The sequence below is a fragment of the Eubalaena glacialis genome, chromosome 17, assembly GCF_028564815.1.
Source record: "Eubalaena glacialis isolate mEubGla1 chromosome 17, mEubGla1.1.hap2.+ XY, whole genome shotgun sequence".
Classification (NCBI taxonomy): domain Eukaryota; kingdom Metazoa; phylum Chordata; class Mammalia; order Artiodactyla; family Balaenidae; genus Eubalaena; species Eubalaena glacialis.
The window spans coordinates 3,568,494-3,591,556 of NC_083732.1; the positions used below are offsets into that span (position 1 = coordinate 3,568,494).

Sequence of the window (23,063 nt, forward strand, 5' to 3'; positions counted from 1 at the left end):
TAACATGATTTCCCTAAAGAGTAACCATTTTCCTGCTCAGTATTGTGTGTATCTTTGCAGAAAGTACAGTTTAAGTCTGTAAATCCTCTTAACTATAAATAGAACCACCTCTTCAAAGGTTATTCATGTGGAGGGAGATGGGCATGTGTTAATACCTCTGACAAATAATGATCAGAACTCAGAATTAAATGCTGCAAATCCTACGACAGCAAACCTGTCCAAATCCTGTAGCACTAGAAAATCTATCTGTCCCTATGCTCATATCCTCATAATAATCATTATTTATTTGTAGACTCTAATTATCTGGATCTGCCCTTTCCCCAGTGTTATTTTAACCAATTGGCACAAGGAGAAGAAAAATTGTGGGTTTTTTTAGTCATTAGGAACCTTTTTCTGTAGGAATGTACTGATCTTCACTTTGGAGCTTTCAGACAAATAATACATGAATTTCCACACCTCCTCCTATCACCGAAACACTAGGTCTTTAGGAAACTAGAATGAAATGGGATAGAATGGCCAGAAGTCCTTAATGGGCATCTAAATGTAGGCAACACACACAAAAGAGATTTCTAAAAGGTAGAATTTGGAGACAACTAGAAACAGGCAGCAATAACAGTATATGTCGTGTGTGCATATATATAATATACATGTATGTATATATATAATATGTGCATACACACATATAATTTCAAAGTTCTAACTGCCTTGGAGAGTATGCTTTAAGCAGAGTCATAGGCAAAGGATTGGAAAGTATCTATGAACGTGCAGTACACATTCCGACAGCATCCTGGAATCGACAGCCCTGGGGCGCTGGGCCCTCCGAGCTGCCATCCTGACCTCATTAACTCAGGTAATCAGGTCCCAGCCTGTGCAGCAGCAGGTGCAAGCAGTCAGGAGCGATCCAGTTGGGATGCTACTGGCCTCTCCACTCAGTGTTGCCTTTTTCTATTGTGTCTGAATATAGATGCACATTTAGGCGGCCATGTCCCTCATCTAGCAAGGATCAGGATGGTAGAACTCAATGCATTTAATTCTACAAATATCACTGAGTCCTTACTATCTGCAAAACCTTGGGCTAAGTTTTGAGAAAGAGAAAGGTATTGTCCTTCCTCTCTACAGACTCACAGTATTATCAAAATAGCATCCTATCAGCATGAGTCCTGTCAATACTAGAGGCTATCTATGTGATTACACCCTTTCAATCAGTAAGGCAGTAAGACACTGAGATGGAATAAGATTGATATGGAGTAAAACAACTGAAAAAGGTCTAATGAAAGAGTGGAAAAGGTGACATTTAAGGTAGACATGAAATAATGTCTAGAAATGGAGAGAAGTAAGCAAAACATGGGCTGAAATGTGTCTAGATGCCCAGAGGCCATGGTCTTAAATGCACAACTATATGTAAAACTGTAAAACTTATAGGAAAAAATGATAGGAAATCTTTATAACCTAAGGCAGGCAGAGTTCTTATATAGCAAAAGCATAGTTCATGGAAGAAAAATTGATAAATTGGAGCCCATCAAAAATAAAAACTTTTGCTCCGCCAAAGACCCTATTTAAGAGGATGTAGAGACAAGTTACAGACTTTGAGAAAGTATTTGCAAACCCCATATCTGACAAAGACCTTGTAACTAGAAATATAAAGAACTCTCAAAACTCAAGAATAAAAAACCCAAACATTCCAAGTAGGATATAGGCAAAAGACGTGAACAGGCATTTCATCAAACAGCATACACAGATGGCAAATAAACACATGAAAAGATAGTCAACATCATTACCACTAGGGAAATGCAAGCTAAAAACACAATGAAATATCACTACTCACCTATCAGAATGGCTAAAATGAAACATAGTGACAAAACCAATTTCTGGCAAGGATGCAGAGATGCTAGATCACTCAAAGATTGCTGGGAGGATGGCAAAATGGTACAGGCAGTCTGGAAAACAATTTGGCAGTTTCTTACAAAACTAAACATGCAACTGTCATATGGTCCAGCAATTTCACTATTGGGCATTTATCCCAGAGAGATGAAAACCTATGTTTGCACAGACTCCATATGCTAATGTTCACAGCAGCTTTATTCATAATAGCCAAAAACTAGAAACAACCCAAAAGTCCTTCAAGGGATGAAAGATTAAATAAACTGTGGTACATCCGTGCCCTGGAACACGATAAACCAACTAAGAGGAATCAACTACTGATACGCAAAAGGAATGAACTACTGACATTGCCCCTGGGATCAATCTCAAGGGAATGAGGCTGAGTGAAAAAAGCCAATCCCAAAAGGTCACATTCTGTATGATGCCATTTATATAACATTGTTAAAATAAAATGATAGAAATAGAGAATAGATTAGTGATTACCAAAGACTAGGATGGTGAGAGGGTGGTGGATGCAGCTACAAAGGGGTGGTTTGAGGGAGCTTTGCAGGGATGAAACACTTCTTTATCTTGATTTCCGTGGTTACACAAACCTACACATGTGATAAAATTGCATAGAACTACACTCACACACACACTTGTGAAATCTGAGTAAGCTCTTAGAATTGTACCAATGTCAGTCTCCCGATTTTGATGTTGTACGACTTATGAAGTTCCCATTGGGCGAAACTGGATGAAGAGTGCGTGGGACCATTGTGTACATCCTTTTTTGGAACTTCCGGTGAATCTATAATTATTTCAAAATTAAAAATAAAAAAAAAAGTAAAAGCCCTCCAAAGGCAGGTTAGACTGAAAATAACAATACATTTATGTGTTGCATAAATGTGTTGCCTACATTTATTGTGGTTCTTCCTGTTGTTCTTTTTATTTGGATTCTTAACCAATTTCATTAGGTCAGTAGCACTGATATCATTAGACCTGTTTTAGAGATGAGAAAACAAGTTTGGAAAAACTCTTGGTTACATGTGTGAAGTCAGCTGAGTGGTGATCTGAACCTAGGTTTTTCTGACAATGATTTCATTACTAATTCGATAGATTCTGGCAGTGCTTTAGAAGCAGGCTATAATCTCGTGGGCGTGAAGCCAGTAGCCTCAATAGCGATTTCTCTGTGCATTCTGCCCAAAGCAGCCCAACACAGCCGCTCATTTACTACAAAATAAATTAATATTCCCCAAACATGCACACACACGCACACACACTCACGAACTTGGCTTCGTCAGAATTATTTTTTCTCCACAAGGATTTTTGCTTCCTTCCATTCAGGGCACAAAGTACAAGCGGGAGGTGGTATGCTCCCTGGACCAGTCACTCTTTCGAATAATAAACGGGAGAGAGAGAGAGGACACTTTCCAGCCACACTGGCAATAAGTCAAGTCATCTACCCATCCATCTATCAATACAGATACATACGTATATGTGTGTGCATTCTTTCCCAGTAATAAAAGTGGTCAGAGCTTAGACAAGAAAGTGTTCGACACAAAATTATTGTTCATATCATTTCAATGTCGATGCCCCCCTAAGAGTACAGACTTCTAAGTGCTCTCCTGTTCCAGATGTGTGACCCCTTGAGCATCTGCTCAAAGCACTTGTTTTGAGACATTGCACACTAAAAGGAGAGAAATCAATTCCAAGGCCCCAAAGGGTACCTATGAAGACAACGGAGCTTTGTGTGGCAAAAAGGATAGAAGAAAGGAGAGGAAAAAATATCTTAGTGAGAAAGGAATTATGCTTCTAGTATCCAGCACCTTCACATGAACATATTCAGAAGACAAAATTGTCTGTCCTGCCTCTAGTTGTGAAACGGTAAGTTCGCTGAGAAGGACAAAGATGGTTCTTATCTTTCCGAAGACCCACTGAAAAGAATTCTGTACTAATTTGCTTAACACCTGAGAGGCTCACAAACCTGCTTAGGGAAAGGCTCGTCTGGAAGTCTGTCGTGGTTACATCTTCCGTCCTTGGCGCGCACGGGTTAGCCGGGAATCCTTGGGTTCCTACTGCAGGTGTTTCCAGGTGAGCAAAGGGAGGAGGGCTCACCAGGCTCCAGACTCAGGGGCTTCTGGGAAAATGTGATTCTTCCCGCCAGTGGGAATATCGTGTAAAACCCAGTGTCACCGTCTTCATTCTCCACAAGATTTTTCTACTCTGAAAATAACTGTACAAAAAAGATCCACAGAGAGTCTGCCTGCCAATGCAGGGGACACGGGTTCGAGCCCTGGTCTGGGAAGATCCCACATGCCGCGGAGCAACTGGGCCCGTGAGCCACAACTACTGAGCCTGCGCGTCTGGAGCCTGTGCTCCGCAACAAGAGAGCCCGCGATAGTGAGGGGCCCGCGCACCGCAGTTAAGAGTGGCCCCCGCTCGCCGCAACTAAAGAAAGCCCTCGCACATAAACGGAGACCCAACACAGCCAAAAATAAATAAATAAATAAATAAATTTATTAAAAAAAAAAAGATCCACATCAGTCCTATTCTTCAAAGTTTTAGATGAAAACTTTTAAATACAAGTTTTGATCATGTTTACCAACTTTTTTTAACATTTAAATAATTGTCTTTCAGGGTTTTACATTAAAGATCGGGTTTTCGCTGCTGGATTATATTTTTAGAGGCAAACATCTCCACCAGTGCCACCAAATAATTTGGTTTAGCAAAGGTAGACTATTTTTATGGGCTTCTTTGCTCATCTGAAGTTTTTCTGAATCCTCTATTAGAGGATATATAGCATTAGGTAGTTTTCAAACTTAGCTTGAGTTTGAAACTTAGCTTTTGTTCTTTTTTTTTTAAAATAAATATATTTATTCATTTTTGGCTGTGTTGGGTCTTGGTTGCTGCGCGCGGGCTTTCTCCAGTTGCAGCGAGCAGGGGTTACTCTTCGTTGCGGTGGGTGGGCTTCTCATTGTGGTGGCTTCTCCTGTTGTGGAGCACGGGCTCAGTAGTTGTGGTTCATGGGCTCAGTAGTTGTGGCTTGCAGGCTCTAGAGCACAGGCTTCAGTAGTTGTGGCGCATGGGCTTAGTTGCTCCGTGGCATGTGGGATCTTCCTGGACCAGGGCTCGAACCTGTGTCCCCTGCATTGGCAGGCGGATTCTTAACCACTGCACCACCAGGGAAGCCCTTAGCTTTTGTTCTTGAGACTGTAAACCTAGAATTTCTGGACACACAAACGAATGGCAGTATTTCTAAAAGTGATGGCTCTGAAGTGCTTCGTGTATGTTACCAGTCACACCAGGCTCAGGGCACATGGTAAGAAGCCTCTTATTCTTTGGTGTCTCCGGATTCTCTCACACGGCTTGATTTCCAGGGTGTGTGACAAGAGCCACACAGGGCTTCTCTGCAGCCCAACCAGCATCGCTGCCTGGAGATTCAGCCTACGGAGCCAGGTGCTTTCTGCTGCCACTGGTAGCTTTGTTGTCGGTTGACATTGACTGAACCACCACGGCATACTCACGTAGGACACAGAAGACACGTCTTAATAACTCGTGCCCATGTTATATTCATTATAATATTCAAGCAGATGTTGCATTTCTGAAATGAGTGAGACATCACCAAAAACTGTAGAAAAGGAAGTTTTGCATGGAGATAAGACATTCTGTTATCAATTTTGAAAAGGAGGGAGACTTTTAATAGCAGATTGGACACCACAAAAATTAAAATTATCAAAGTAGGAAATATCAAAATAAAGAAATGTTTGAAAAAGTCTATCAGAACACAGAGAAGAAAGATAAATTAAAATTATAAGGGAGGAGAGGAAATAAGGGATATGGAGGACAGATCTTCAAAATTCACCTTAGGGATAGATAAAAGGAACAGATTAAAAGGGGATCTGAGCAGTGAAATAGCAATAATCAATTTTTTTTAAAAACACAATTTTATATTCCTGATATAAATAAAGATTTCATATAATAATTTGAGAATATATATTGTATTCCGTCAGACAATGAAAACTAAATCTAGTAATATCTTCATAGAATGTTCAACTTTCAAAAATTAAGACATTATTTCTATAAATACCCAAAAGGGGGAAAATGAGATTACCTACAAGGAAACAAAAAAGAAACTTTACCTTATAATTCTCTGAAGCACTAAATAACTGAAAACAATAGACTTATAACTAGAGAGCTTTCAAAAAAAAAAAAGAAAAAAACTGTGTCTCAAGACTTATTCATAGCCAGGTGTCATTCATGCCTTAACACAAGAGAAAGATATTTTAAGATATGCCAGGATGTGGATGACACATGACACAACTGCACTTCCTGTATAATCACATGAAAATTCTTGTCAGAGCAACAAAAGATAGGGCAAAATGAGAACCCAAGAATGAGAGAGTCACGGTTCAGAGGGATTGGTGGTAACTACTGAAACAGTTAATCAGATGGAACTAATAGAGGTAAAAAGTGACTGTAAAATGTGACTATTCTTTAGAAGTCTGGTTATATCATAAAAAGAAAGGGGAAAAGAATGAGGGAAGAGGCTTACCTCTCCAGATTAACTGGCAGAGCAAGGGAGGGAGGAGACATCGGGCCTCACTCCTCGTGTCTGGTGGAAGAAAGTTGGAAGAATTCTGCCTGGACAGCATCTCTAAAGCGGAGGGAGGGGCACCTTTGAGGGCATGGAGCCAGGTGCCAGCAAAGGGAAAGGCAGTGATGTCCCCTTGACTGTCTAAAGAATGTCCAGCTCAAATGGGACTGCAGTTATGCTTTTTAAAAAGTCCCAAGAGGCACGCGGAAGTGTCTGCAGAACAAATGACTGTGACTTTCAACTTGTTTTAAAATAATCCAGGAGGAGAGGAAGGTAGGGCAGATAGGAGGTGAAGCAAAACTGGCAATATGCTGATAGCTGTTGAAACAGTGATGGATATGAGGGTTTGTTAGTGTATTTGCTCAGTTTATTATTTTTTTAATTTTGAAAATTAACATAATAAAAACATTTTTGTTAAAAATCACAAAGACTAGAGCTTAGAATTTACCCTTTAAAATTAAATAACAAATTAAATAAATACATAAATACAGCTTTCCATATTCTATTTATATACCACAGTGCGAGCAGCTAGTATATGCTTTAGACTCACTGGATAGCAAGATTGAACTTAACCTTTCAGAAAAAATTTTAAATGGCAAAAGATCCTGTCTGGAAGTCTCAAAAGTATACTGTAAAAAATCCTTGTTGGCCTCGGCGTGCTGTTTAGACTTTTAGTCATAAATTTTATCGCTCTCAGATTTTAAATTTATGGTTATTAAGAAATATATCTAAGTCTCATTTCCATTGTGCAAAAGATCTCATAACATCATGTTGTTGGCTTTCCTGCCAAAGTCAAGCCAGCCTTCACCAAACCATAAAACCACTGCAAACATGCTAGAAAATTTTAAGTGTTGCCTTCTTGCAGGGTAAAGATGTAGATGAAATTTACTGGGAATCTTAGATAGTAATCTTGTGTTTTAGGTTCAGTACGAACTGTTTATTTCCATTCCGTGCATAAAGCAATTCAGATTAGGCTTGTATCATTTGAGAGCTTATTTTAGAAACCTCTGCAAAATGGTTTTACAGTTACTGCATTTTAAATGACTGAAAAAAGTAGTTTTAAAATGAAGCAACTATGCTGAAAGATAATAGTTTAAACTATGCAGTGACAATTGGCATATATTCAAATATTCAAGAGTAAAACCCAAATGGCAGACTACGTAAGCAATTTAATTTGACGTCAATGATGTAACCAAATACGTTTTTCCAAAAGAATCTATTTTGCTGATGTGATTTTGAATTCTCAACACGAAAAATTATAAGGATTCATTTTCCAGTGAGAGACCATTCTAAGGACTGTTATTCAAAAACAGACTGAGAATGAATTAAATATCATAAGCATGGTCTCAACACAGTTTTGTAACTGCCTGTTCAAACTGCACCTGACTAGAAGAGAAAAGTAAACAGCAGGGAGGCAGGAGCCAAAGCAGCTCAGGAACCTGACCCCGGGGGTCTGTGGAAGGTGGTGGAAAAGGCTCAGACCAAGTCGCTGCCTCTCCACGTCCTCACTGCCAGTGCCCAGGAGAGAGAGTCCAACCCAGGGGGGTCTGGTGCCTACGCCTGGGTCAACAGCCCTGGCCATCCCGTCGGCTGTGAGACAGCCTTAAATAGCTGTCCAGCACGAGTTTTGAGGGGCTGCAACTTTGAAGCAGCGTGTGGACCCCCCAAGGCAACCACGTGCTCAAAGGAGAGAGCCCCGATTTCGATGTTTGAGTTCGGGCATCTTGACATCTATCGCTCAAGAGCTTTATGATCACATCTCAGAGATAAATCCATCTTTCTCCTCTGTTTATCCCTATTTAGCAAAGATCCGTGGATAGGCCCTCCACAACCGAAGTATAGTCCCCATACATCCCCTCCCCGAGGGGACACGGGTGGACGCTGAAGTTTTCATGTGACCCTCTCTGCTCTCTTGAGTCAGACCAGATGGATACAGTGTGGGTCACCTGATAACTCAGACACATGGGGACATGACTATTTTTACCTATAAGTTATCAGGAAAGGTCGCTTGAGGTTATGTAAAAAATCGTTGAGCAAAATATGGCCAAATGGAATGAATAAAACATGGCTAGAAAGAAATGATCAAAAGCATTTGATGTTACCAATTTCGCTCCACATTTCCCAGTTCTGTAATAAATCTGCTCTCTTTGCTTCTGCAAGTTAGATTTAGTCCTGTTTATTTGAGACTCTGATCTGCGACCATTTGCCCAGAAGGTCACATGTTCTGAAGGATGTATTTTTTGAAGTTTTCAGTGGAAGAGAGAGCGTTGTTCTGCCAGCACCATCCTAGGAGGACATGTACTTAATTATATGGACACTTTTGCTGCAGAACAAGTTTGCTGGATTGACAAATAAGTGTATGATCGGCAAACAAGAGCCAGGTCCTATCACTGCCTTTTTTCTGTTTTTGTCTTTTCCTAAAAATAGCTGCAAAGTGACTGTTTTTAACAACTCACTAGTGTCAGCAAAGTCTGTAGGGCTCCCCTTTCCCAGAGTTTCTGTCTCATAGAAGAAAGCCAGACATGTCCGTCATTTGTTGGCCCCTGGGGGAGCCCAGGCTTTGGGGGCCCGTCATTGCCCCATGTATATTCTGACAACATTGAGAGAGGCAAGGTATGAGGGAAGGAAGCAAAGAAGGTCTCCCCGGCACCACAGCCATAAGCCTGGGTCCAACCAGGAGATGAGAAGTTCTCCTCCCTCTCCCCCCGCCCACTCCTTCCCCAATATCCCCAGGCGTACCCTGGGCATCTCAGCCTCTCATTCTGGCCTGGTTTCTCCCATTAGGAAACAAAGGAAGTTCAAGTTCATTTGGCACTTAGATGTAAATGAACTAATGTATTGTTCCTGCTCACAAAATCTGCAGGGAATGCTAATATTAGATCCCCGAGCATGAACTCTTCCAAGAGTGTAATCAGGGGCGAATAAACTCTGAGCAGGAGAGAGACCCGGTGTTTGGCGGCCTCTGGCCCTTCCCCAGAAGCCACGCTGTGGCCTGGTCCCGCCCCAGCCCCATGCGGCCGCCCTGCATCCTCCCTGTGTCCTCCCTTCACCCCAGAGCCTCCTCTGTCCGATGCAGTCTCGGCCAAAGGCCAGATAACTGCTTGGCTCGTCCATCAGAAATGGGCTGTTTTTTACAGACATGAAATCACAAGGGGGAGAAAAAAAAAAAGAATGCCTTTGGATTGTAGGAAATCGGGGAAGTGGAAGGCTGACTACATTTTCAAATTCTTCCTCGCTGAGTCAAGATTCAGCGCCCAGCGGCCTTCTTGTCACACGGCCCTCCATCTCAGGCGCAGATGCAATCACTATGCTAAGGATCCCAACAGCAAGACAGTGCTCCCTTGTTTTTTAAAAGACCGGAGGGAGTGAGGGATGGTAAATGGTGACATCTGGTGGAAAGGCAAGCACTGCAGGATTTCAAACGAGTAAAACTTGAGGCTGGGTTGTAACTAATCGAAGTCTGATGACTCGAAGACGTCCTTTATGCCAGCTACAGGAGTTCGGTTACGCACATCCTTCCGGCCCGCCCAGGTCCAAACCGCCACCAGGCAGTGCGATGACATAAAGCAATGTCTTTGGAATGGCAAGCATGGGCTTTGAATTCAGGTCCAAGTTGGGTTTAATTCTCTGAGTCTTGGTTTTATCATCTATGAAATCACAACAATTATACCTGTCACATATAATTTCATTTGGTTGTTTTTTTTTTTTTATCAGATACTTTGAATATTAAAAAACAACGTGCGTCCAAGGATCCAGGCTTCCCTGGGGAACCCCCAGGACCCACGTGCTTGATCTGTAGCCCGTTTCTCCCAGCACAGTTATTAACCTAGTTATTCCCCTCTACAGGTGGGGCCTCACACCTGCTGGGCATGTGGTAAGAGCCCAGTCAATATTGATTGGCCGATTGATTAGTAGATAGAAATGCATTATGGTCCTGCTTCCTTCCCACCACGTGGGTGAAACCCTAATCAGAGATATAAAGTTTTCTCTTGACCTCTTTAACCTGAGGTCACTGTTAAAATCTTTCTTCAGCCAAATGTCTCATGTCCCGAAGGAAATTAATGACAGTTATGAATCCTGAATGGCCCCAAAATGTGTCATTTCAAGTCGGTGCCAGCCTCCAGCTTCCTCAAGGAAAACACTCCTTTTAAAATGCTGGGCAGGGCTTCCCTGGTGGCACAGTTGTTAAGAATCTACCTGCCAATGCAGGGGACACGGGTTCGAGCCCTGGTGGGGGAAGATCCCACATGCCACGGAGCGACTAAGCCCATGCACCACAACTACTGAGCCTGTGCTCTAGAGCCTGCAAGTCACAACTACTGAGCCCGTGCACCACAACTACTGAGCCTGCGCTCTAGAGCCAGCGAGCCACAACTACTGAGCCTGCGCTCTAGAGCCCGCACACCCCCCAAGCCACAACTGCGAGCCCACGAGCCACAGCTACTGAAGCCCGCATGCCTAGAGCCCGTGTTCCGCAACAAGAGAAGCCACCGCAATGAGAAGCCCGCGCACCGCAACGAAGCGTAGCCCCCGCTCGCCGCAACTAGAGAAAGCCCGCGCACAGCAATGAAGACCCAATGCAGCCAAAAATTTAAAAAAATAATAATAATAAAATAATAATAAAATGCCGGGCAAAGCCATCCAATTCAGCCAAGTCCAGCTCGAAGAAATCAGGGCCCTTTGACAAGTTCTCGGGCAGCCCAGTGAGGCTCGCACAGAGCCCGGTTCATAAGGAGCCACTGGGGGAGCACAGAGCCCACGCAGCCCTCCCGGCCCGTCACAGGCTGTCCGCTTTGGACAGAACAATGGCTCCCCTTGTTCTTGCCATCCTGTTTGTTGATTTTTGTGCTCCTCCAATGTTACACTGATGGATCCGGCCCAACGATGGGGACAAATGGAGTGCAGGTGTCCCCTTCGGCGTCAGGCCTTCTCGGAACACCCATTTTAATAAACGCATACCCTTGAGGTATGTGTATGGAATTGGGGCAGATTCTGTCCCACCGTTTGTTGTCTTTTGCAATTTAACAAGACATGAGACACATCATCTAGAAGTTAAAAACCATGACGTTTAAAAAATCTTTTTATTACAGAAAATGTCAAATATACACAAAAGCAGAGAAAAACAGCATGATAAAACCCTAGGTACCCCTTACACAGCCTCCACAATCATCAAATCCAGGTCATGTCATTTCTAAGTTCGTTCATTTAACAAATACTGATTGAATACACATTATGTCCCAGGACTGCTTTAGGCTTTTCAGGCACGGGTCTGAATAAGGCACAGTCCTGACACACACTGGGCTGGGAGCCACACAGGGAAACGGACTGTCACTGTCACCACCGAGGGCAGGAAGTGCTGTGGTCAGAGAAAGGAGACGGGCAGCTGACCCAGCCTTGGTGAGATCCCCAGGGAAACAGCATCTAAGCTGAGCCTTGAAAGCTAAGTGGGAGATCGCCCAGGAAGAGAAGAGGAGGCCCCGACTGGGAAAGGGGCGTGATGCCGGCAGAGGGAACAGTTTATACGGAGAGCAGGAATGCAAGTGAACGAGGGGATTTTAGGAACCGAAGGATGCTTAATGTGATTGGAGCCTGGAGTACAAAAGAACAGTGAGAAAGTTGGGTGAGTGAACGGAGTATCAGCAAATCACAAAAGGTCTTTTATGCCACGTTAAGTCCTGTAGAGACATGAGGGGCCACCGAATGGTTAGAGGGAGGGAAGTAACACGATCACGTTTGCCTCTTAGAAAGGTCACCTGTTCTGCAGGGGAACGGATTACACTAGACAGAGGCGCGGTGTAGACGCCAAGGCGGGACCTGTGAAGGAGTCTGCTGTAATTTAATAAGCCCAGCGGGGACGCTGAAGTGCATGCTTGGGGCGCTCTAGAGCTTTCTCTGTGGATTCTGCTGTGTCTCCACTTCAAGGCAGGGCCAAGGTGTGGGCTTGGGGTTGGTGTACGTGTGCTTAGGATTCAAACGACAGCGGTGTTAGAAACTTTTATATACATGTACACAACTGAAGAAACAGAAGACTGACGATTGTGAACGTCTCTCTCCCCTGCACTTGTCAACCTTATACTTGCCTCCACCGGCTCTTACGATTTTAACAAAAGGGTTTTTCATTTCTCAAAGTTACTGACATCAAGCCTTGAAAAGCCTTGGGATGAAATATCACAATCTGAATCCTTGTTGACCTGTTCCTTTATCTTCTTAAGAGAAACTGTATATGCAGTGAAAAAGAAATCTGTGATTTAAAATTATGTTAGACTATGACGGTCAATCATTTTGGAAAGCTTTGCTGTGCTAAGATTGCAAGCTTTCTTGCAAAAAATAGATAATTAAATAGAGACTTTGGACATTACACTGAGTTTCAACTGTACTGCATTTCAGTTTAGAATAACAATATTATGGACTCCATAGATTTAATTTACCAAAGGTGTCTGACATTATGAGGCAGATTCTCCTAAAGCCTTCACTTTGGTGTGTATCCCTTACTATCTAATATGTCAGGGGCTTCTCTATTAGTGCCTAAAATACTATTCCTTAAGTTTAGGTAAATCAGACTATTAATTTAGTAAGGAAATGGAGAATTAACAGGCATGTGGTTAACTGACCTAGTACCTGTAGAGTTGAACTTAGTAATTCAATCTCCTCTGCAGGTTTAGAAACATAACTAGTCCTGGAATTCTCATTACTCGCTGAGTGTGAGAAGAAAGGTAAATGGGAATTTTGGTCTAAGAGAATCATTGTGGTCAAAGGTACTTAATTACAACTGGAAACTACCAGAGGCATGTGGGGAATACGAGTGAACAGTATCTCTGTCGTTGATTACTGTCATCGACGTCAGTAAATAATGACCCTATGTCCTGGGTGTGGAGTCACAAAGCATCACAGCCAGGAGTTACAGGCTGGTGGCCCAGCTCTGCTTTTTGCTTGTCCTAGCACACATCATCTAACCTCACTGGTCTGCAGTTTCCTCATTAAACAGCCGGGGGAGGCGGGCGGGGAGATGGGGGCAGGGGGCAGTGATTAGTCAAGTAACATATAGGAGAACATTTTGTAACTGTTCATATATCAGGGTAAAAATGTCACTTATTTTTATGATAAAAATAAGTATGTAAAATATAGTGGGGATTTTGTTAGGGGACTGCCTACTATTTCCTAGGAATAGCTTGTTTGGTAAAAAAAAAAAAAAATATATATATATATATATATATATATATATAATTTTTTGAATTGTAATCATCCATGATTTTAAAAAAATATACTAGTTTATACAGAGGTAATTTTTATAGAGCTGGAGATCCCAGAAAAACATCACTAAAGCTTCAAATATGAGTTTTGCATTTTTCTCTTTAATTTTCTGATATTTTATGTAATAAGAATTCCCTTCCTGATCTCTGGAGATACAGAATATTTCAGAAAACAGAGCACAGGCTTTAGTTTAGTTTACTTTTATTTTCCTTTCTTTTCTTTTTCAGCCTCTTACAGGAACTAACAAATACGAAAAATGGGGGAGGAAGATTTTGAAGTCTTGGGACTTTGGTACACGGATCTTTTTTATTCTTACCATTTAAAAATGTTTTTGTTAATTTACATTTTTAATTAAAATATTCGAAATGAGAATCGTGCAACCTCACAGCTGTGAACGGATGTGATTGCTGTGGTCACCCCACATAGGCAGGATGGACCCCTGCCCGGCACCTGCCCAAGCTGTGGTCCTGATGCCCAGACCAGTGAGGTCACACGCACACCAGAGAGCATAGAAAGGCTTATTACTCACACGATGCAGCCTCTGAGGAGGGCAGCATGGAAGCAGGTCCAGAAACGGCTTGAGAGAGCAGAGAAAGGGGATCTGCTTGGGGTTTCCATGGCCGGGCCGGGCCGAGGGTTCTCCTTGGCAAGGGCCAGGGCTTACCTGGTTGGACCTTCCCGCAGGAGCCAAGGGAGAGGGCACCTGGTGTCCCTTGTCAGCCGCCCAGATGTGGGGTAGAAGGGGGAGAGTGGTGGCACCTGGAAGCTGTCAGCAGTCAGGCATTAAAAACGAAGTCAAACTCTTCATTACCCCACTCTCTGTTACAATAACACAGAGCCCAGAAGTGCATACAATACAGTAAGTCTCCATCTGGCCAGTCAGCAACCTCCATTCCCCCATAAAGGCAAACGCTCTCCACTCTTACCAGCTTCTACGTATCCTGCAGAGATGGTCTTATGTATATAAAAACATGTACATACACACACACACACACACACACGCACACACGTCATTCCTTTTACTAAAGACCAAAGGATGGAAAGCAGATAGCCCAGGGTTTGCTTGAATTCCTTCACACTTGTTCTGTTGTTTTCTAGACAAGAGTCTTTGGCGAGGCCATTTCACCTTTCTGAGTCTCAGTGCAGCCTTCTGTTACACGGAGATGAGACATACCTGCTTGCCGGACAGGGTACACGACGTCCCTTTTACCTTGCTTTCCTTCTACTTCGCCGGCTGCTCTTTTTCAGCCTCTTTTGCAAATCCTTCTCCCTTGATTGACTCTGACGTATTGGAAATTCCCTAGGTTTTCATCCTAGGCCTTTTTCTCACTCAACTCGTTCTCCCTGGCTAATCTTGGCTGTGTCGACAGCTTTGAGACAGCTTACGGGTGATGATTCAGCTCTCTCTCCTGCAGTCCACACATGAATGTACAAATGTTTACTCACCATCTAGCTTGAAATGTCTAGGCATGTCAAAATTGGCAATCTGTCTTTACCGTTCCCCAAACTTTTTCATGATGGTGAAAGGGTACCATGATCTGCCTGGTTTTGAACTAGAAATTTAGAGGCATAACCCTTGACCTTAATCTTATCCTCATTTCACACCCCAATCAGTCTTCAAGTTTTGTCCACACTATTCAGAATTATCTCTTGATCCGTTTATTTAGTTATCTCCATCCCTTTTAACACTTTCCTAGATAAAGTTACTATCATCTCCCAAAAAATTTATCGCAGCAGCCTCTTCTCTGGTCTCCTCTTTCGAGTCATGCCTGCCTCTAAGTGACACCAGAAGTCAGAGATCTTCCTAAAACACAAAACTGACTGTGTTAACTCCCTGATTCAACTTTGTCCGTGCTCCCCATTTCCATCTGGACGTGTCAAACTCCTTAAGCGGACTCAACCTTGTTCTATCTTTTCATCTCTTTCTAGGGATCTTACCCAATCCCAATAGCTTTCAATATCATTTTATGCTAATGATTCCTAAATTTACATCTCCAAGACTCCCACCTCTACCCTGAGCTTCAGGCTCTTTCACAACAGCCTTTTGAACGGCTCCATTTGAGTGACTCATAGGCATCCAAAACATGTGTTTACTTGGATTCTTGATTTCCCTCCCCACCTTCCTCATTTCAGCAAGTCACCCAACTGCTCAAGGCAGAAAACCTAGGAATTTTCCTAGAGTCCCTTTTTCTCAGCCTGTACATTGAATCCACCTGACATCCCGTTAATTCTCTCTAAAATGTATCTCATATCTGTCCACTTCTCTCTATTTTATTCCCATTACCTGCCCAAGTCATCCTCCTCTCTCACCTGGACCAGTTCAAAGCCTCCTGTTTCACTGTTCCCATGCTTGCCCTCTTCCAATTCACTCTTATGCAAAGCAGCCAAAGGAGTCTTTAAAATATATAAATCACATGATGTCACTCTCTTGCTTAAAACCTTTCACTGATTATCACTGCTTTTAAAATAAAATCAGGGACTTCCCTGGCAGTCTAGTGGTTAAGACTCTGCACTCCCAATGCAGGGGGCATGGGTTTGATCCCAGGTTCAGTCCCTGGTTGGGGAGCTAAGATTCCGCATGTCACATGGCGTGGCCAAAAAAAAATAAAGAAAAAATAAAATAAAATCCAAAATCCTTACTATGACTTGCTTGCCCTATTCAGTCTACCTAGACTCTTACACCCCCTCATTCAGTACATACAAGAGAAGGTCATTTTCTTCCCCACTCACCTTGAATCCAGAGCATCTAAGACATTGCCTGGAACTTAAGAATATACTAAGCAGGTAATTAATGTTTCTTGAAAGAATGAATAAATGAGTGGCTTACAAGACCCTTCTTGGTCTAATCCCTGCGTCTGCTATTCCTTTTCTACTTTCCCAAATCACAACCTAGGCTTCACTAAATGCTAGGAAGAGGATGAGAGTTGGCAATGTCTATTTGGCAGCAGAAATCAAAATGAGAGAACCCCAAGAGGTAGGTGACAACTCTACAGCAGAACCACGATTGATTAACTTAGCTGCCCGCACCCTCACCCCTGGTGGGCTTTCTTAGGCTCCTCTCCTCTCACATCTTGAAGAGTTTTGAGTGTTTTTTCAATTGTGCTAAAATATAAATAACGTAAAATTTACCATTTTAACCACTTTAAAGTGTATAATGCAGTAGCATTAAATACATTCACAAGGTTGTGGAACCATTATTACGATCTATTTCCAGAGCTTTTTCATCAACCCAAACACTCTGGACCCACTAAACAATAACTCCCCATTATCCTCTCCCCCCCGCCCCAAGTAACCTCTCTTCTACTTTCTATCTGTATGTCTGACTATTTTTGGTACCTCATATCAATGGACTCAGTCAGTATTTGTCCTTTTGTGTCCAGCTTCTTTCACTTAGCATAGGGTTTTCAAGGTTCATCCATGTTGTAGCCTCTGTCAGAATTCTATTTCTGGAGATTGGTTCAAGATGGCAGAGTAGAAGGATATGTGCTCTCACTCCCTCTTGCAAGAGCACCGGAATCACAACTAACTGCTGAACCATCATCGACAGGAAGACACTGGAACTCACCAAAACAGGTCCCCCACATCCAAGACAAAGGAGAAGCCGCAAGGAGACGGCAGGAGGGGCACAATCACAATAAAATCAAATCCCATAACTGCTGGCTGGGTGACTCCCAACCAGAGAACACTTATACCACAGAAGTCCACCCACTGGAGTGAAGGTTCTGAGCCCCACGTCAGGCTTCCCAACCTGGGGGTCCGGCAACGGGAGGAGTAATTCCTACAGAATCAGACTTTGAAGGCTAGCGGGATTTGATTGCAGGACTTCAACAGGACTGGGGGAAACAGAGACTCCACTCTTGGAGGGCACACACAAAGTAGCGTGCACGTCAGGACCCAGGGGAAGGAGCAGTGACCCCATAGGAGACTGAACCAGACCTACCTGCTAGTGCTGGAGGGTCTCCTGCAGAGGCGGAGGGTGGCTGTGGCTCACCGTGAGGACAAGGACACTGGCAGCAGAAGTTCTGGGAAGTACTCCTTGGCATGAGCCCTCCCTGAGTCACCTTTAGCCCCACCAAAGAGCCTGTAAGCGCCAGTGTTGGGTTCCCTCAGGCCAAACAACCAACAGGGACGGAACCCAGCCCCACCCATCAGCAGACAAGCGGATTAAAGTTTTACTCAGCTCTGCCCACCAGGGCAACACCCAGCTCTACCCACCACCAGTCCCTCCCATCAGGAAGCTTGCATAAGCCTCTTAGATAGCCTCATCCACCAGAGGGCAGACAGCAGAAGCAAGAAGAACTACAATTCTGCAGCCTGTGGAACGAACACCACATTCACAGAAAGACAGACAAAATGAAAAGGCAGAGGACTATGCACCAAATGAAAGAACAAAATAAAACCTCAGAAAAACAACTAAATGAAGTGGAGATAGGCACCCTTCCAGAAAAATAATTCAGAATAATGATAGTGAAGATGATATAGGACCTCGGATAAAGAATGGAGGCAAAGATCGAGAAGATGCAAGAAATGTTTAACAAAGACCTAGAAAAACTGAAGAACACCTAGAAGAATTAAAGAACAAACAAACAGAGATGAACAATGCAATAACTGAAATGAAAAATAAATTAGAAGGAATCAAGAGCAGAATAACTGAGGCAGAAAAACGGATAAGTGACCTGGAAGACAGAATGGTGGAATTCACTGCCACAGAACAGAATAAAGAAGAAAGAATGAAAAGAAATGAAGACAGCCTAAGAGACCTCTGGGACTACATTAAAAGCACCAACATTTGCATTATAGGGGTCCCAGAAGGAGGAGAGAGAGAAAGGACCCAAGAAAATATTTGAAGAGATTATAGTTGAAAACTTCCCTAACTTGGGAAAGGAAATAGCCACCCAAGTACAGGAAGCGCAGAGTCCCAGGCAGGATAAACCCAAGGAGAAACAGGCCGAGACACATAGTAATCAAATTGACAAAAAAAAAAACAAAGAAAAATTATTAAAAGCAACATGGGAAAAACGCCAAATAACATACAAGGGAACTCCCATAAGGTTAACAGCTGATTTCTCAGCAGAAACTCTACAAGCCAGAAGGGAGTGGCACTATACATTTATAGTAATGAAAGGGAAGAAACTATAACCAAGATTACTCTACCCAGCAAGGATCTCATTCAGATTCAACGGAGAAATCCAAAGCTTTACAGACAAGCAAAAGCTAAGAGAATTCAGCACCACCAAACCAGCTCTACAACAAATGCTAAAGGAACTTCTCTAACTGGGAAACACAAGAGAAGGAAAGGACCTACAAAAACAAACCCAAAACAATTAAGAAAATGGTCACAGGAACATACATATCGATAATTACCTTAAACGTGAATGGATTAAATGCTCCAACCAAAAGACACAGGCTTGCTGAATGGATACAAAAACAAGACCCATATATATGCTGTCTACAAGAGACCCACTTCAGACCTAGGGACACATACAGACTGAAAGTGAGGGGATGGAAAAAGATATTCCATGCAAATGGAAATCAAAAGAAAGCTGGAGTAGCTATACTCATATCAGATAAAATAGACTTTAAAATAAAGAATGTTACAAGAGACAAGGAAGGACACTACATAATGGTCAAGGGATCAATCCAAGAAGAAGATATAACAATTATAAGTATACATGCACCCAACATAGGAGCACCTCAGTACATGAGGAAAATGCTAACAGCTATAAAAGAGGACATTGACAGTAACACAATAATAGCGGGGAACTTTAACACCTCACTTACACCTCACTTACAATGGACAGATCATCCAGACAGAAAATTAATAAGGAAACACGAGCTTTAAATGACACAATAGACCAGATAGATTTAATTGATATTTACAGGACATTCCATCCGAAGAGCAAATTACATTTTCTTCTCAAGTGTACGCAGAACATTCTCCAGGATAGATCACTTCTTCAGTCACAAATCAAGCCTCAGTAAATTTAAGAAAACTGAAATCATATCAGGCATCTTTTCTGACCACAACACTATGAGATTAGAAATCAATTACAGGGAAAAAAAGGTAAAAAACACAAACACATGGAGGCTAAACAATACGTTACTAAATAACCAAGAGATGACTGAAGAAATCAAAGAGGAAATCAAAAAATACCTAGAGACAAATGACAACGAAAACACAACAATCCAAAACCTATGGGATGCAGCAAAAGCAGTTCTAAGAGGGAAGTGTATAGCAATACAATCCTACCTAAAGAAACAAGAAAAGGGGCTTCCCTGGTGGTGCAGTGGTTAAGAATCCGCCTGACAATACAGGGGATATGGGTTCGAGCCCTGGTCCGGGAGGATCCCACATGCTGCAGAGCAACTAAGCCCGTGCGCCACAACTACTGAGGCTGCGCTCAGGAGCCTGCAGGCCACAACTACTGAAGCCTGCGCACCTAGAGCCTGTGCTCTGCAACAAGAGAGGCCATCGCGGTGAGAAGCCCTCGCACCGTAACAAAGAGCAGCCCCTGCTCGCCACATCTAGAGAAAGCCCACACAGCAAGAAAGACCCAACACAGCCAAAAATAAATTAATTAATTAATTAAATAAATCTATTAAAAAAAAAAAAGAAACAAGAAAAATCTCAAATAAACAACCTAACCTTACACCTAAAGGAACTAGAGAAAGAAGAACAAACAAAACCCAAAGTTAGTAGAAGGAAAGAAATCATAAAGATCAGAGCAGAAATAAAAGAAATAGAAACAAAGAAAACAATAGCAAAGATCAATAAAACTAAAAGGTGGTTCTTTGAGAAGATAAACAAAATTGATAAACCTTTAGCCAGACTCATCAAGAAAAAGAGGGAGAGGACTCAAATCAATAAAATCAGAAATGAAAAAAGGAGAAGTTATAACGGACACCACAGAAATACAAAGCATCACGAGAGACTACTACAAGCAACTCTATGCCAATAAAATGGGACAACCTGGAAGAAATGGACAAATTCTTAGAAAGGTATGACCTTCCAAGACTGAACCAGGAAGAAATAGAAAATATGAACAGACCAATCACAAGTAATGAAGTTGAAACTGTGATTAAAAATCTTCCAACAAAAAAAAGTCCAGAACCAGATGGCTTCACAGGTGAATTCTATTAAACATTTAGAGACGAGTTAACACCCATCCTTCTCAAACTCTTCCAAAAAATTGCAGAGGAAGGAACACTCCCAAACTCATTCTATGAGGCCACCATCACCCTGATACCAAAAATAGACAGAGATACTACAAAAAAAGAAAATTACAGACCAATATCACTGATGAATACGGATGCAAAAATCCTCAACCAAATACTAGGAAACAGAATGCAACAACACATTAAAAGGATCATACACCACGATCAAGTGGGATTTATCCCAGGGATGCAAGGATTCTTCAATATACACAAATCAATCAATGTGATATACCATATTAACAAATTGAAGAATAAAAACCATATGATCATCTCAATAGATGCAGAAAAAGCTCTTGACAAAATTCAACACCCATTTATGATAAAAACTCTCCAGAAAGTGGGCATAGAGGGAACCTACCTCAACATAATAAAGGCCATATATGACAAACCCACAGCAAACATCATTCTCAATGGTGAAAAACTGAAACCATTTCCTCTAAGATCAGAAACGAGACAAGGATTTCCACTCTCACCACTATTATTCAACATAGTTTTGGAAGTCCTTGCCACGGCAATCAGAAAAGAAAAAGAAATAAAAGGAATACAAATTGGAAAAGAAGAAGTAAAACTGTCACTGTTTGCAGATGACATGATACTATACATAGAGAATCCTCAAGCTGCCACCTGTCTGTGTCCAAACCTTCCCTTTTTATAAGGACACCAGTCATACTGGATTAGGGACTCATCCTACTCCAGCAAGACCTCATCTTAACTAATTACATCTGCAGCAACCCTATTTCCAAATAAGGTGATAGTCTGAGGTCTTGGGGGTTAGGACTTCAACATACAAATTTGAGGGAGACCCAATTCAGCCTATAACACAGAGTGACAGCTGTGTTAAGAGAATATGAGAAGCAGGACTTCCCTGGTGGCACAGTGGTTAAGAATCCACCTGCCAGTGCAGGGGACACGGGTTCGAGCCCCGGTCCGGGACGATCTCACATGCCGCAGAGCAACTAAGCCCATGTGCCACGACTACTGAGCCTGCGCTCTAGAGCCCGTGAGCCACAACTACTGAGCCCGCGTGCTGCAACTACTGAAGCCCGCGCGCCTAGAGCCCGTGCTCTGCAACAAGAGAAGCCACTGCAATGAGAAGCCCACGCGCCGCAACCAAGAGTAGCCCCCGCTTGCCGCAACTAGAGAAAGCCCGCACACAGCAACGAAGACCCAACACAGCCAAAAATAAATAAATAAATTTATTTTTTTTAAAAGTAGATTAAAAAAAAAAGACAATATGAGAAGCAGTTGGATTTGACTGAAGAGTATGAAGGAAAGAAAGGAGTCAGGGATACGCCAATGTTTTTGACCTGAATTAAAATAATCAAGTTGCCATTTACTGAGACGGTGAAGATTGCAGGAGGAGAAAGTTTGGAGGGGAAAATCAGAGTTCAGTTTGGGATACAATTCAAATAAATATATGGATATATTCAAATAAAGACCCACCTTCTGTCCTGAGCTCCTCACTTGGTTTGGAATACCAGCAGGGTGGCAGAAGGCCCCGTTATCTCAGCGGAAACAGAGGAGATAGAGCTTGGGAGTGTTTCCCTTCCCCACACACACATGTCACCTAAGTGGCCCTCATTTCTGGTTCACTCCACTTCTGTTCATGGCCCACCTTCCTCATTACCTTTGCTTCATCATTCCACATCTCCTTATGACACCTCCCCATAAGCCTTAGAAAGTTATTAAGACAATGAAGTCAGAAGTAATTAAGAGCTGCAGAGGTACTCTTTGCACCAGCTGTACTTTCACTAGCAACATTAAAATTCTAAGTGAACCTTAATAGAAACGTTTGATTAACTGTTCAGTTGGCCTCAAATTAATATTAACCTGTGACTCTAGTATCCATGGTCTGTTTGTCTTATTTATTGTTGCTTTTCCAATCTGCATGATTTACAGTCAGCACAAGCAAAGATTTGCCTCTATAGTTTTCAATCACTCTGAATTAGATTCTTAGATCCAAGTGGAAAAATGACTTCTCCAAACAATAGAAAATTAAAATGTATATAGTACGGCTAAACCACAGCAAAATAGAATTTTTAAAAATAAAGTTCAGGAAAAAATAGGTCATCTCATAAAATTAAATCTAATTTCAATTTCCATTCTGACTGTGATTTTAATTCTAAAGCTCTCAGAATGTTTT

General features: G+C 42.3%; 1 protein-coding gene across 2 annotated transcripts in view; it reads left to right on the forward strand.

The window, feature by feature from the left end:
• RGS20 (regulator of G protein signaling 20) overlaps positions 1-23,063 on the forward strand; it is a 76,255-nt gene that overhangs the window by 675 nt on the left and 52,517 nt on the right. The gene's annotated exons all lie outside the window — the stretch shown is intronic.